This window comes from Bubalus kerabau, chromosome 21 (genome assembly GCF_029407905.1).
Source record: "Bubalus kerabau isolate K-KA32 ecotype Philippines breed swamp buffalo chromosome 21, PCC_UOA_SB_1v2, whole genome shotgun sequence".
NCBI lineage: Eukaryota > Metazoa > Chordata > Mammalia > Artiodactyla > Bovidae > Bubalus > Bubalus kerabau.
Window position 1 is genome coordinate 60,278,714 of NC_073644.1, and position 12,798 is coordinate 60,291,511.

Here is a 12,798-nt window from a genome sequence, read left to right on the forward strand (position 1 = left end):
TGTTGGGCAGAGAGAATTCTGTCTTCAGTTTCTCTTTTCCAGCACTGGGCCCCAGGTAATGGGATCTGTGTTGGGAGATTTTTAAATAATGACAGTCACATTCCTTGACCTTCCCCAAGAGCCTCAGAAAAATATTCTACTCAAGCTTGCTCCCACCTCCACACAAAGGATGCCAGACGTATTCCTTATGTGTGCTTGCTAAGTCAGTCAGTAGTGTCTGACTCTTTGTGACCCCATGGATTGTAGCCTGCCAGATCCTCAGTCCATGGGATTTTCCCAGCAAAAATACTGGAGTGGGTTGCTATTCTCTCTTCCAGGGGATCTTTCCGACTCATGGATTGAACTTGAATCTCTTATATTTCCTGTATTAGCAGACAGGTTCTTTACCACTGTGCCATCTGGTAGCTACTTAATAAATATTTTTAAAATTTTGATTAAATTTTTATTTTTAAAAACTTTTATTTTTTAAGCAGTTGTATGTTCACAGAAAAACTGAGAGGAAGGTACAATATCTGCCTCCCCCCTACCCCGACACACACACACATGGAAAGCCTCCCCCATTACAGTCCCCCCAGCAGAGTGGTATATTTGTTACACTCTCTGAACTTACATTGACACATCATTGGCATTTAAGTCCACAGTTTATATTAGATTCATTCTTAATGTTCTAGACTCTATGCATTTGAACAAATGTGCTTCCCCAGTGGCTCAGAGGTAAAGAATCTTCCTGCAATGCAGGAGACAGAAGAGACACAGAGTCAATCCTCAGGTCAGGAAGATCTCCTGGAGGAGGGCATGGCAAACCATTCCAGTATTCTTGTCTGGAGAATCCCATGGACAGAAGCCTGGCAGACTACAGTCCATGGGGTCGCAAAGAGTCAGACATGGCTGAATCAACTTTGCGAGCACACATGCATGCATAATGTAATCAGAAGATTATCAGACAGGGCATTTTCACTGCTTTAAAAATATTCTGCTCTGACAATACATCCCTTCCCACCCTCCAACACCCCCTGTTTTTTCCTGTTTCCATGGTTTTGCCTTTCCCAGAATATCATATAGTTTGAATCATACTGCATGTATACTTTTCAGATTGGCTTCTTTCACTTAGTAATATGCTTTTAAGTTTCTTACATGTTTTTTTCATGGCTTGATAGCTCCTTTAATTTTAGTGCTGAATAATATTCCATTGTCTGGGTGTAGCACAGTTTATCCATTTACCCACTGAAAGACATCTTGGTTGTTTCCAAGTTTGGGTAAAAGTAAATAAAGCTGCTGTAAATATCAATGTGCAAATAAATACTTTAAATAGAATACTTAAAAAAAATAAATTACTCTGTTGTGCTTCAACTATATATAATCATCTATTTGAGCACTTACCGTATTGAATTGCATTATTTATTTATATGTCTATTTCCCTTTCAGAGCTGCATCTTAAAAATAAAGTCTCTGTTTTATTCGTCAGTGTTTCTCCATCACTTGGTACCAAATCTATGGTCATAGGTTTCGCTCGTAGGTCACAGGTTTCTAGTTTCTGGGTAAGTAGGGTGGTGGCTGGAAGTAGGATAAACCCTCTTACGGATACCTTAGTGATGTTAACAAGCTCTTCTTTTAAAATGTAAATACAATAAGATCTCAACTAAAAGAGTAAGTTTAAGGCTGCTGCTGCTGCTGCTAAGTCGCTTCAGTCGTGTCCGACTCTGTGCGACCCCATAGACGGCAGCCCAACAGGCTCCCCTGTTCCTGGGATTCTCCAGGCAAGAATACTGGAGTGTGTTGCCATTTCCTTCTCCAATGTGTGAAAGTAAAGTCGCTCAGTCGTGTCGGACTCTTAGCGACCCCATGGACTGCAGCCTACCAGGCTCCTCCATCCATGGGATTTTCCAGGCAAGAGTACTGGAGTGGGGTGCCAAGTTTAAGGATTCCCCATAAAAAGAAAATTAGGAGATTAAGTACTCTGAGCTATCTGGTAAAAGAAGAATTGGATTCCAAAGTTTAAAGCAATTCTATGAAAGCCTTTATTAATATTTTCTGTGTTCACGGAAAGAAAATGAGCAGCCAAGAGCAACCTAAATAGGAAAATACTAGTGATGCATTCATTACACATCTTTAATTAGTACTAATGGGTGCTATGTAATTAATTCAATTCACCCTTCCTTCTTCAGTAGAAACATCTCTCTTCCCTGCGGGTTTCCAGGAGATGCTGTAAATTTGTCCTGATTCGTTGTAAATAAGATGCTTTCACTTCCTGATGCTGGTTCTCTGACATGCAAATGTTTGTTTTCTTTCTGATTTTATAGATAGGGGCTGACCTCTTGGCTCTTTTACCCGAGAATAGCCCAGATGATTAGAATATTTGACCTAGCTCAGAAGACCTTTCTCAAACCCCTTCCCTAAGATCCAGGACTGTGCAGACCTACTGTTATTCTTGCTAATTTCAACTTCCGAGGGACCCACTCCTTACCCAGATCTCAGCCTCTCCCTCCTGACACCAGAGTGGACTCCAGCCCCTGCTGTACTTTCCTTCAGTGTATTCAGCACCACAGCAACATGTCTGTTTATTTCCTACCTTTAATTCCCGTTCTGAGGGTTGTCAGCTATCTCAACCCTAATAATCTCTCTTTCATAACATTTCAAGTTGAGCCATTCACCATCATCCCTCATTCACTGAAACACATGTAATATAATGTGTCAGCTGATGAAATATCAAACTGCTCTTTTGATTATTGACTTCAGATAATGTACAAGGTCATGAACAGTGTTTATCTTTAGGATATGGAAGGTAAAGAAAATAGCTTACATGTTTCAGAATGCGGTGGTGGCCACTCTGCAAGTACCTATTCCACCAAGATGGAAAAGAAGATGAAATTCCCTTTCTACTCCAAGATGTATTCAGGAGGGCTGAGAAGAGAAAATAAACAGCTATGGAGGAAGACAATAGCAGAAGTCTGCATAAGGCAAAGTGCAGATCAAGGACAAAGTGGCTTTAATCAACCTCACATGAAACAAATAAATACAGCTATGTGTGTTTCTTAACAGCGTGACCTTTTCATTGCATATGGAGAAGGAAAGTCTGGAAATCTAACCTAAACAGAAATAATGAAAAAACTGATCTGATAACACTTTTTTCCTGGGAAAAGTCATTTTCGACATTACATGCAAAGAGGAAAACTTAAACCCATTATGCCAGGGCCAGGACTGTTCTTAGCCGTATAGTGCGTCTGTGGAAGGGCTTCCCAGGTGGCCCTAGTGTAAAGAACCCGGCTGCCAAGGCAGGAGAGTCAAGAGATTCAACCCGGGTTCAGTCCCTGGGTTGGGGAGATCCCCTGGAGGAAGGCATGGCGGCTCACTCTTTAGGATCCCAACGTTAGTTTTATTTAATTAACTCACTTATTAAACTAACAGTTTGTTTACAATATTGTGTAGTTTCAGGTGTACAGCTTCAGATTATTTTCCACTATAGGTTATTACAAGTTATTGAATATAGCTCCCTATGCTATACAGTAAATTCTTGTCATTTATCTATTTTATATATACTGGTATCCATTAACTCCATACTCCTAATGTACCCTTCCCACCCCCTTCTCCGTTTTAGTAATGGTAAGTTTGTTTCTACACCTGTCAGTTTGTTTCTATCTTTTACATAAGTTGATTTGTATTATTTTTTAGATACATATGAATGATATTGCATGATATTTGTCTTTGTCTGACTTACTTCACCTCGTATGATAATCTCTAGGACCGTCCATGTTGCTGCTAATCGCGTTATTTCATTCTTTTTTATGGCTGAGTAATAGGATCCCAACTTCACATGTGAAAAATCTCCTATTAGACTCCTGGGCTTTGACTTTTGTGGATCTTTATCCAAGAGGCCTTGACAGTGGAGTTTCAAGTTTGGAAAACACCCTCAATGAAAAAGCATCCTCAGAGGTCTACTTATTTATCTGGGTTTCTGCTTTTATTTGGATTTTAGCCTAATATTAATAGTTCTTTAATATTATGTGTGCGTGCTAAGTCACCTCAGTCATGTCTGACCCTTTGCAACCCCATGGACCAGAGCCTGCCAGGTTCCTCTGTCCATGGGATTTTCCAGGCAAGAATACTGGAGTGGGTTGCCATTTTCCTCCTTCAGGGGATCTTCCTGACCCAGGGATCAAACCTGTGTCTCCTGTGTCTCTTATATTGCCAGCGAATTCTTTACCTGCTGCGCCATCAGGGAAGCCCAACTCTGGTTAAGCACATTCTAGAATCCAGTCAGGGCTGAAGATTCTAACCTTCATATCTCAGTCTCCTTTTCTGTCAAAGAGAGATAATAACAGCACCTCCTTTGTGGCTTAAATAAAGCACTTAGTCCGGAGTCTAGCACTCTGGTATGAGCTCAGTAAAATGCTAGTTGCAAAAATTTCCACTATCTTTTCTTTCTTGCTTTATCTCTCTCTACTTTTTGTTACTCTCATGAAAAGAGTCCACTTCAAAAAAGCATAGGCTGAGAAAAAACAGGGTCCAGGGAGCATCTGGAGAGGTGGAGTCTGTCGATGTGATGCTTTTCTGCTTTCTGAAAACACGCGTGACACGGTGTTTGGATGAAAAGCAGGAAAGAGCTTTTCACCGTGCCTGTACTGTTATCCTTTTCATTCTCCAGGGTGTTACTATAGCACTTAGCTAGAGAAAATGTACACACATTTATAGAAAGAGCGCAGGGCTCCTCGCACTCCCATTGGGCTTCACCATTTGATTTACATTTAGTGAAATAAATTATAAACTTTTATGAAAGTCATCAGAGCAAAGTAATGGAGAGTTTTGAGGAACAGAAGAAAAGGAATCGATTTCTTAGGTGGGAAATACTTGCCTCCTGGGCCTGTGAGGAGTAAGACACAAGGCACTCCCGGTGCAGCTGGAAATGCTGTGGATGTTTTGGGTACCAGCCTTCAGACAGGTCTTGTAAACGTCCAAATCTAGGTTACAGTTGATTTCCATTTGTGAGGACCTCATTCATCATCATTTCAAGTGTTGCCATTACTATGTATTACCAGCTCCCATGAGGCTTATACATCCTATTTCCCAGCTCATGGAAGTTGCAAAAATGAGTTTGGTCCTCAGGTATATGTTGTAGGCCAGCTTTCTTATCTCATGTTCTAAAGCAAAAAGGAGAAATAATGTTACAAAATGAGTAACACATTATATTGAAGCTAGAGTGTGGTGGTTCTTTGAGCTGAAATAAGTGGCAACAAAGCCAGAAAAAAAATTAATGAAAACACGTTTTGTTCCTACTGGAATAATGGCCCTCTAAGCCCTGTCAGCCCGCAGTGGTAACTGCCAACTTGCTGTCAATCACAGCTGAAAGGAGGGGTAGCACCCTGGTGGTTATTTGCATAAGCTTTTAAAAAATGCTCATTTAAATGGAGGTATCATCGTATTCAAACTGAGTGAGAATGAAGCGTCCTTAAAAGTAACTGACAGCAGTGCTTTGAGCCGCACAATCGGCTAACCTGGGAGATCTTAAAACGTCCAGCTGCCTGGGCCCTACCCTTGACCAAAACAAACCAGTATTTTGGAGACAGGGCCCTGGTGGTGGTATTTTTCAAGGCTCCGTGGGTTATTGTAACGGGCTGCTGAGGCCGAGAACAGCTGACCGGGCCTCTTGTTATTAAGGAGATTATAGTCCTGGATCACCATCACCAGACCATCAAGGAACCGAAAAAAAGTGAGACTCATATCCTGAGTGCTCAGTCACTCAATCATGTCTGACTCTTTGCGACCCCTTGGACCATATAGCGCACCAGTCTTCTCTGTCCATGGGATTCTCCAGACAAGAATATTGGCATGGGTTGCCATTTTATCCTGAGTACACAAACCCAATCTTGAAGAGCTGGTAACCTCTCGACATTAAGATGCCAGTTGTGGGACTATACGCATCGTGTTACCCAGCCTCCTGCATGGACTTTTGGAGGGCGGGTGCCACCCTGGTGCTGCGGTATAAGCTCTGTGAGTTGTGGAGAAGGTGTGTGTCACTGAATGTAGTCACTCCTCTGTGTGGACATGGAGACAGAGACTTTCATGGCATAAACTGCACAGAAGTGGTGTTTAGTTGGACATACCTAGGCTCTAATCCTGGCTGTGTGAACTTGAGCTAGCTCTTAATTTCTCAGAGCCTCCACATCTTTATCTGTAAAATACTACATACCATATAGGATGGTTGCTGCTTCAGGGATTTTTTTTGAGATATACTATTTGATATTATAATATAATAATGTTACATTAGTTCCAAGTATATAACATAATGATTTGATACTGTATATATTGTGAAACAGAACCAAGTAAGTCTAGTTAACATCCATCACCACAGGTAGTTACAATGTTTTTCCTGTGATGAGAACTTTCAAGATCTTTAAACTTTAAAAAAAATATTTACTTGTTTATTTGGCCGTGTCAAATAATATGTAGTTGTTTACTTGGCTGTGTTGAGTCAGACTCTCTAGTTGGGGCACTTGGGCTTTGGGTTGGTCCGTGGCGTGTGGGATCTCAGTTCCCCAACCAGGGATTGAATGTGCGTCCCCTGCACTGCAAAGTGGATTCCTAACCACTAGAACACCTTGGAAGCCCTGCTTATTGGTTAATTTAATTAACCAGAGTGACAAAGAGTCAGACAGGACTGAGCACCCATGCACGCAAATTTTGAAACTGTTGAAGAATTCTTGATTGCAGATGTGGTCTCATGTCCTAAATTGGTGAAAAATGGGAGAGAAAGCAAGAAATATAATCAGAGCAAGGAGTCTGGTCATCTCCTTCAAGGGTCAGGAAACATGTATTGTGTCTTTGTGGCTGTCAGTTTGCGTGTGTGTGTGTGCATGCGTGCATGTGCAAGCGTGTGCTTCTTAAACTAGGATCCTTGAGATATTGATAAAATCCCTTCAAAATGAACTTCTAGCAGCCAAAATAAAAAAATTTTCAAGTCAAAAGCTGAAGGCCATAATTTCCAGGCATAACAGAGTACATTTTGGTTTTATTTTATTTTATAAAAATGATGACATCATAAATTTTACAATATTTTTCATTTTACTACCTCAAAACACACTTTATAATCATAAGCTAATTAATCTTAAAACTACCTCTATATGGCATTCTTATTATAATCTGTATTCTGTGCAGAAGAATGGAATGTAGAGTGATTACATGATCCATATATTTAAGTAGGAGCCAGGAGTCTTGGCTCTTAGTCTCCAATTTTTACCTAATCATTGGAACATTATTTGAGCTTAAAAAAAAGGCAAAAAAGCCTCTCAAATAACCTTTTTGGACCAATTATTTATTTCAGAACAGTTTGGTCTTAAAAAGAAATCTAGCATTTCCTTCTCTTTATTAAAAACTGTTGTCATGGAAATATTTCAGTTCCCTATGTCCTCTAATAGCCCACATCTGAACAGGTCATAAACAAGAAGATTGACTGAGGTCCAACAAAACCTTTTATGATGGAAGTGAGGTTTGTCACAGGCTGCATTACAGAACTTTTCTAAAGTCCATTTCCCAGGATAAGGTGATAATAAAAGAAATATTTAAGGTGTGATTATTCTGTATAACCATGGCTTCTTATCCTAGCCGTTTCAGCTCCTCCCTCCTTCTACACCAAATACACTAAATCCATTACTCTTTCCCATGCAGAAGTCTTGTATTTTGTTTTATTTTGATCAGCTAATAAAAATGAAGTTCTGTTTACTAAAAGTCCCATGGTGCCTCTTGGAGACAGTTTACCCTCAGCATTGGGAACTGATGATATTTTCCAGGGCGTTTGGGTTTGTTTTTTTCTTTTTAATCAAATGATTTCATTAACTGGTACAGTCATTCATTTCATTCTGGCTGGTGAATCTGATCAGTATATGATTTTATATTAACAACAAAAACACTGCCTCAGTATAGGAGCTAAACATCAGATTCTGTGAATTTGTTTAAACACAGTGGATGCAAGAGTGATCAGGGAATTCAGCTGGGAGCAGGAAGGTTCTACATCCCGAATGGATGAGATGAGAGAGATTGAAGGTGCCATCTTAATTCATGCCTGGATCCATGACACCTGCACCTTGCTTTATTTCTTTCTAATAACAAGTTCCTCCTGGATCCTGGGCTAATTTGGCACGTATCTTTTTGCAAAACTGGAGAAAATAAGAAAGGAATTTTGTTTTGAGATGTCCACACGCATCCTGGAACCGGATGACACGGGGCTGGGAGTGGGGTGGGATAAGCGTGGAAAGGACGAAATTGGCTTCTGAGACCATGAAGGTAGGAAATGCATCAGGGTGCTACCTATAGCCCCATGCTTATTTATGTGGGAAGAAATGATACTCCTACCTGCAGGCACACAGGTGTGTGTGCACAGAGCCGGTTCAGAGGCCCTGGAGCAAAATACGAAAAGGATTGTGTTTACGTTTTAAGAGAGAGAGACCGAGATGGTTTGTCTAGACTTGCAGCATTCATAATAACATGATAAATCATTCATAAAATGTCCTTTATAACGCTGGAGCTGAAGGGCAAGAACAAATAGCTTATCACGCTGCGTCAGATTGCTGCCAACCAAGCCCATATCCTGACAGTGCCTTGAGGGGGCTGTGTCATAGGACGCTGAAATTGACCTCCTGGTGTAAAATTCCAAAGGCTGATGGGCCTTGGTGAAGACAGCCCTCTTCCCAGAGGTTTGCTTTGCTGTGAAGATGGACTGTACGAGCCCTCCTTGAACCTGTCATCCACTGACTTAACCTTGTCTTGAATTCACTGTCCTTCTCAGGCTGTATCACTTCAGGGGCCAAACTTCCCAAGCTTGCTGCTCATGGTGTCAGGTCTAAAACCACCTCTGTTAAATTTCAGAGGGTGTTTTCTTGTCTGGGTGTTCCAGAATGTAATGGACAGGCTGGGCCTGCTGGAAAGGATCCAGTGGGTGAAAGAAGGGAGGGCGTGAGGTCCAGGCCCCGTGCGTGTGACTGATCCATACAATCAGAGCAGTGGCAGCAGGATGCAGCTGGGTTGGGGTGATGTCTCTAGGTGTGGTCGTGGGCCACATTTTGGATGGCTTCTGTTTTCTCCTAGAACCCGGAATCAAAGTCATCCACCGAAAGTGAGGGAGTGGAAGAGGCGTCAGGAATACGAAGGCACAGCTGAGCTGGAGACGATGAATTTACTCACAGTGGGCAGAAACTTGTGGGCTTCATTACTTTCGCCAGTGCTTTTCAGCTACCCAGGCGCTGGCTGGGATAAAACAGAAACCACAGAAGATGGGAAAACACAACTGGGGAGTAACTGCAAGAGCAGGACTGAAATGAGAGACTGGAATTTTTAAAAAATTTTATTTATTTTAATTGGAGGATAATTACAGTTCTGTGGTGTTTTTGCCATACATCGTCATGTATGCACAGGTGCACATGTCCCCCCCATCCTGAACCCCTCTCCCACCTCCTTCCACACCCCATCCCCCTGGGTTGTCCCAGAGCACTGGCTTTGAGTGCCCTGTTCATGCATCGAACTGGTCATCTATTTTACATATGGTAATATACATGTTTCAATGCTATTCTCTCAAATCATTCCACCCTCACCTTCTCCCACAGAGTCCAAAAGTCTGTTCTTTACATCTGTGGAAAGACTGGAATTTAAGTTAGACCAGGAGGGTGGTGCAATGACTCTCAAGAGGTCTCAGAAGACGGCAGAAAGGATAATGGTCTTGATTATGATGACAAAGGACATGGGAGACTTCCCATGGGGACATGGGGTGTGAGTCTGTGATCAGAGTTGGCCTTTAAACCACCCATTTTTGAGGTTGGAGCAGTTTGGATGTTGACAAGGTCTAGGAGAGAAGAGGAGAAGGCCGTTAGAAATGAGGAGGTCAAGTGCCTGAGAAGCCAGGCAGTTGGAGGGACATCACTGCATCTGTTTAGTGTATCCCAGGCATCGAGGTGGATGGAATAGTGGTGAAGCAGGCACCCAAGTCTTCACTCAGCGCAGGCATGTGGAGGGAGGGGTCAGACCCGAGGAAGCAGCAACAGGAAGGAAGGCGGCATGATGCCACAAGCCTCAGAGAAGTGCTGTACAGTATTAAATGGAAACTTTAATGGTAAGCTAAAGAATATAATGTATTCTTAATGTGTTGCTGTTTTAACATAGGGTAGACAATGCTATAAAATAGTAGAAGATTTCTGATTATTTTATAAAGAACTTGAGTTTACATGATTAGGAGAAAGTTCTGTTCTTGTAAGAGCATAGGAGTTTTGTTTGCTTTATATTAAGTGGAGTTGAGGCTTCACGGAGCAGATCCTGGGGATCAGGTGGAGTGAGTGGCCATTAGCTAGCAGCGCTTACTGGAACTATCTATCAGAAGGTAGCAAGGCCATTTCCCCAGGCTCTGTTTCAGCCACGAAAAGCAGAACATTCCTTCCCTGTGATCTAAAATATTTGGTTCTAGGAGAAAGGAAAAGGGAAGAAGAGAAATTATTTCTGTGACCTTTCATGAGTAGTTAGCAAGAATGATCTCAGAAGTCTTCCTGCTGAGACAGTTGGGGAGGGGTGGTTCAGATAATCTGAGTTTCTTCACCATCACCACCTTCGGATGCCCAGAAAGGTTGCTTTCACTTGGATGCCTCGCTCGTCTCGGTAAATGCTAAGACCGGGCAGGCAGCCAGCGTGTATGAGGCTTGCTGCTTGTCCCCAAGTGCTTCTGAGGTCATTAGCCTCCGTTCAATAAGTAACACCCGCCCTTCCCTCCCAGATTTCCATTACGGCTGGCCCAGGAGAATTCCACAGAGGCATCCACACTCTCTGGGGGCCAAGGGAGAGCTCTCTGGGTGTGAAACATAACACCCAAAGCTGTTTTGTCCTAGCACAGGCGTGAGTCCTGGTGATTTTATTCCACCTTTACAGTTCAGAATTCACCTTCCAAACTCCTGCTTTGTTGCCAGGTGACAGGCTTCAAACTCCCTGAAAAATCTAGCAGGTGAAGTGGAGAAACCAGAAGCAGACTATGGTGCAATCCAAACATGAATTCAATACATTGCCCTGAGTTCTTGGATGTGAAGTTTTAAGAAATGCTTTTACAGCTGATACCCCAGAGAAGAAGGCTTCCAATACCTACTGTCTTCCGCAGTTTGCAGAATTTTGAAATCTGGACATACTTTGAGACTGTCTCTTCCTGTTCTTAAAGATGTGTGGCCCTCTCTGTCATTGCACGTTCAATGACCGCATTTCATCTGGGCTCCTTCCCTGCTCTCATGCCATATGAGACGATGCTGTCGACTACTCCACTCCGTCCCCCACCTTGCACTGGGCTGGGACAGTGACTCAGGCTGGACCTACCCTGGTTTCACAGAACAGCTTGGGCTGCAGGCAGTCTTCACATTTATTATACAGAAAGAGCCAGGCTGCAGAATGAAGCCAAGTACAGACAAGCAGAATCAAGTGCCAGAACCCTTATGATATTCTCTGTACTTCTAGAGTCAAACATATTTTCCTATTTGCATCTAAATGGCATCCTAGGATAAACATGGTTCTGCACTTTGCTTTTTCTTTTAATTAAACAATATAACCTCAAGCTACTTCATATCTGTATACAGAGAGCATCCTCATTTATTTTTACAACTACATCATCCTTCATTGTGTGGATCAGTAATTGATTCCACCACTTCTCTATTGATGGACATCTGGGGTTATTTCCAACCTTCTGATATTTCAAATGCATTTCACTTCATATTTTGCCAATGCTGTCCGTCTTAGAAGTAGGCTGGATTAATGTTACCAGTGTAATTTTTGTCAGATACGAACACATTCTTCTCCACAGAGATTGTTTGGCATTCTCACCAGCAACATGGGAAAATTTTGCTTCTCCACAATCCTGCTCACAGAGTGTGTGGTCAAACCTTTGGTCTTTTTCTTTTCAGTATTTCAATCCTGTTCTCTCAAGTTTTGCCGTCCATGGCAAGCAAAGCAGCTGCTTACCAACATCCATTATATCGACTTGATAAAACTGGGAAACAGTCACTGGGATATATCCTAGAGATGCTGGTGAGTAGAATCCAGAGTAAGTGGAAGAGTCATCTGTTGGGGATTAAATGATGATATAACCAGTGACACCGAAAGAACAGGCCACAACACTGGAAGGAGGAGGGGTAGAGGTGGGAGAAGGGACGACAGCGAGCAGTCTGGGGGCTGCATTTGGAGGTGAGAAGTGGGAAAACTGAGAAAGCCTAGGATGATTACCCCCTGCTGTTAGCTGTGTGGGTTGGTTTGGTTTATCTCCATTGCTAACAAGTAAAGCGAAGCCACTAGTAATTCAAGAGGACTTCCAGTATGCGAAACCATCTTTCTCTTTTCCAATCTTTGAGGAATCATCCCAAGGCCCCCTCCCTGCCACTCCATCCCTTCCCTAGCACGCAGGTGAAAGTTCTCTCAACATTGCTAGGGAGGGGCTTCCCTGGTGGTCCAGTGTTTAAGAAACTGCCTGCCAATGCCAGGAATGCAGGTTTGATCCTCGGTCCAGGAAGACTCCACATGCCAGGGAGTAACTAAGCCTGTACACCACAACTGCGGAAGCCCTCGTGGCCTAGAGCCCGCGGCCGAGAGAAGCTCCCCCTTCCTGCAACCAGAGAAAGCCCGGGGGCAGCAAGAAGACCCAATTCAGCCAAAAATAAAGAAAGAGAGAAAAGAAACAAACCCTAGTGAGGCAAAGCTTTACAACTTAGTTGTTTACTGACTTTCCCATTTTTAATACAAATAATGAAAACAGAGAAAGTCATTTTAGAAGCATATTTTTAAAATTTATCAGTGGGG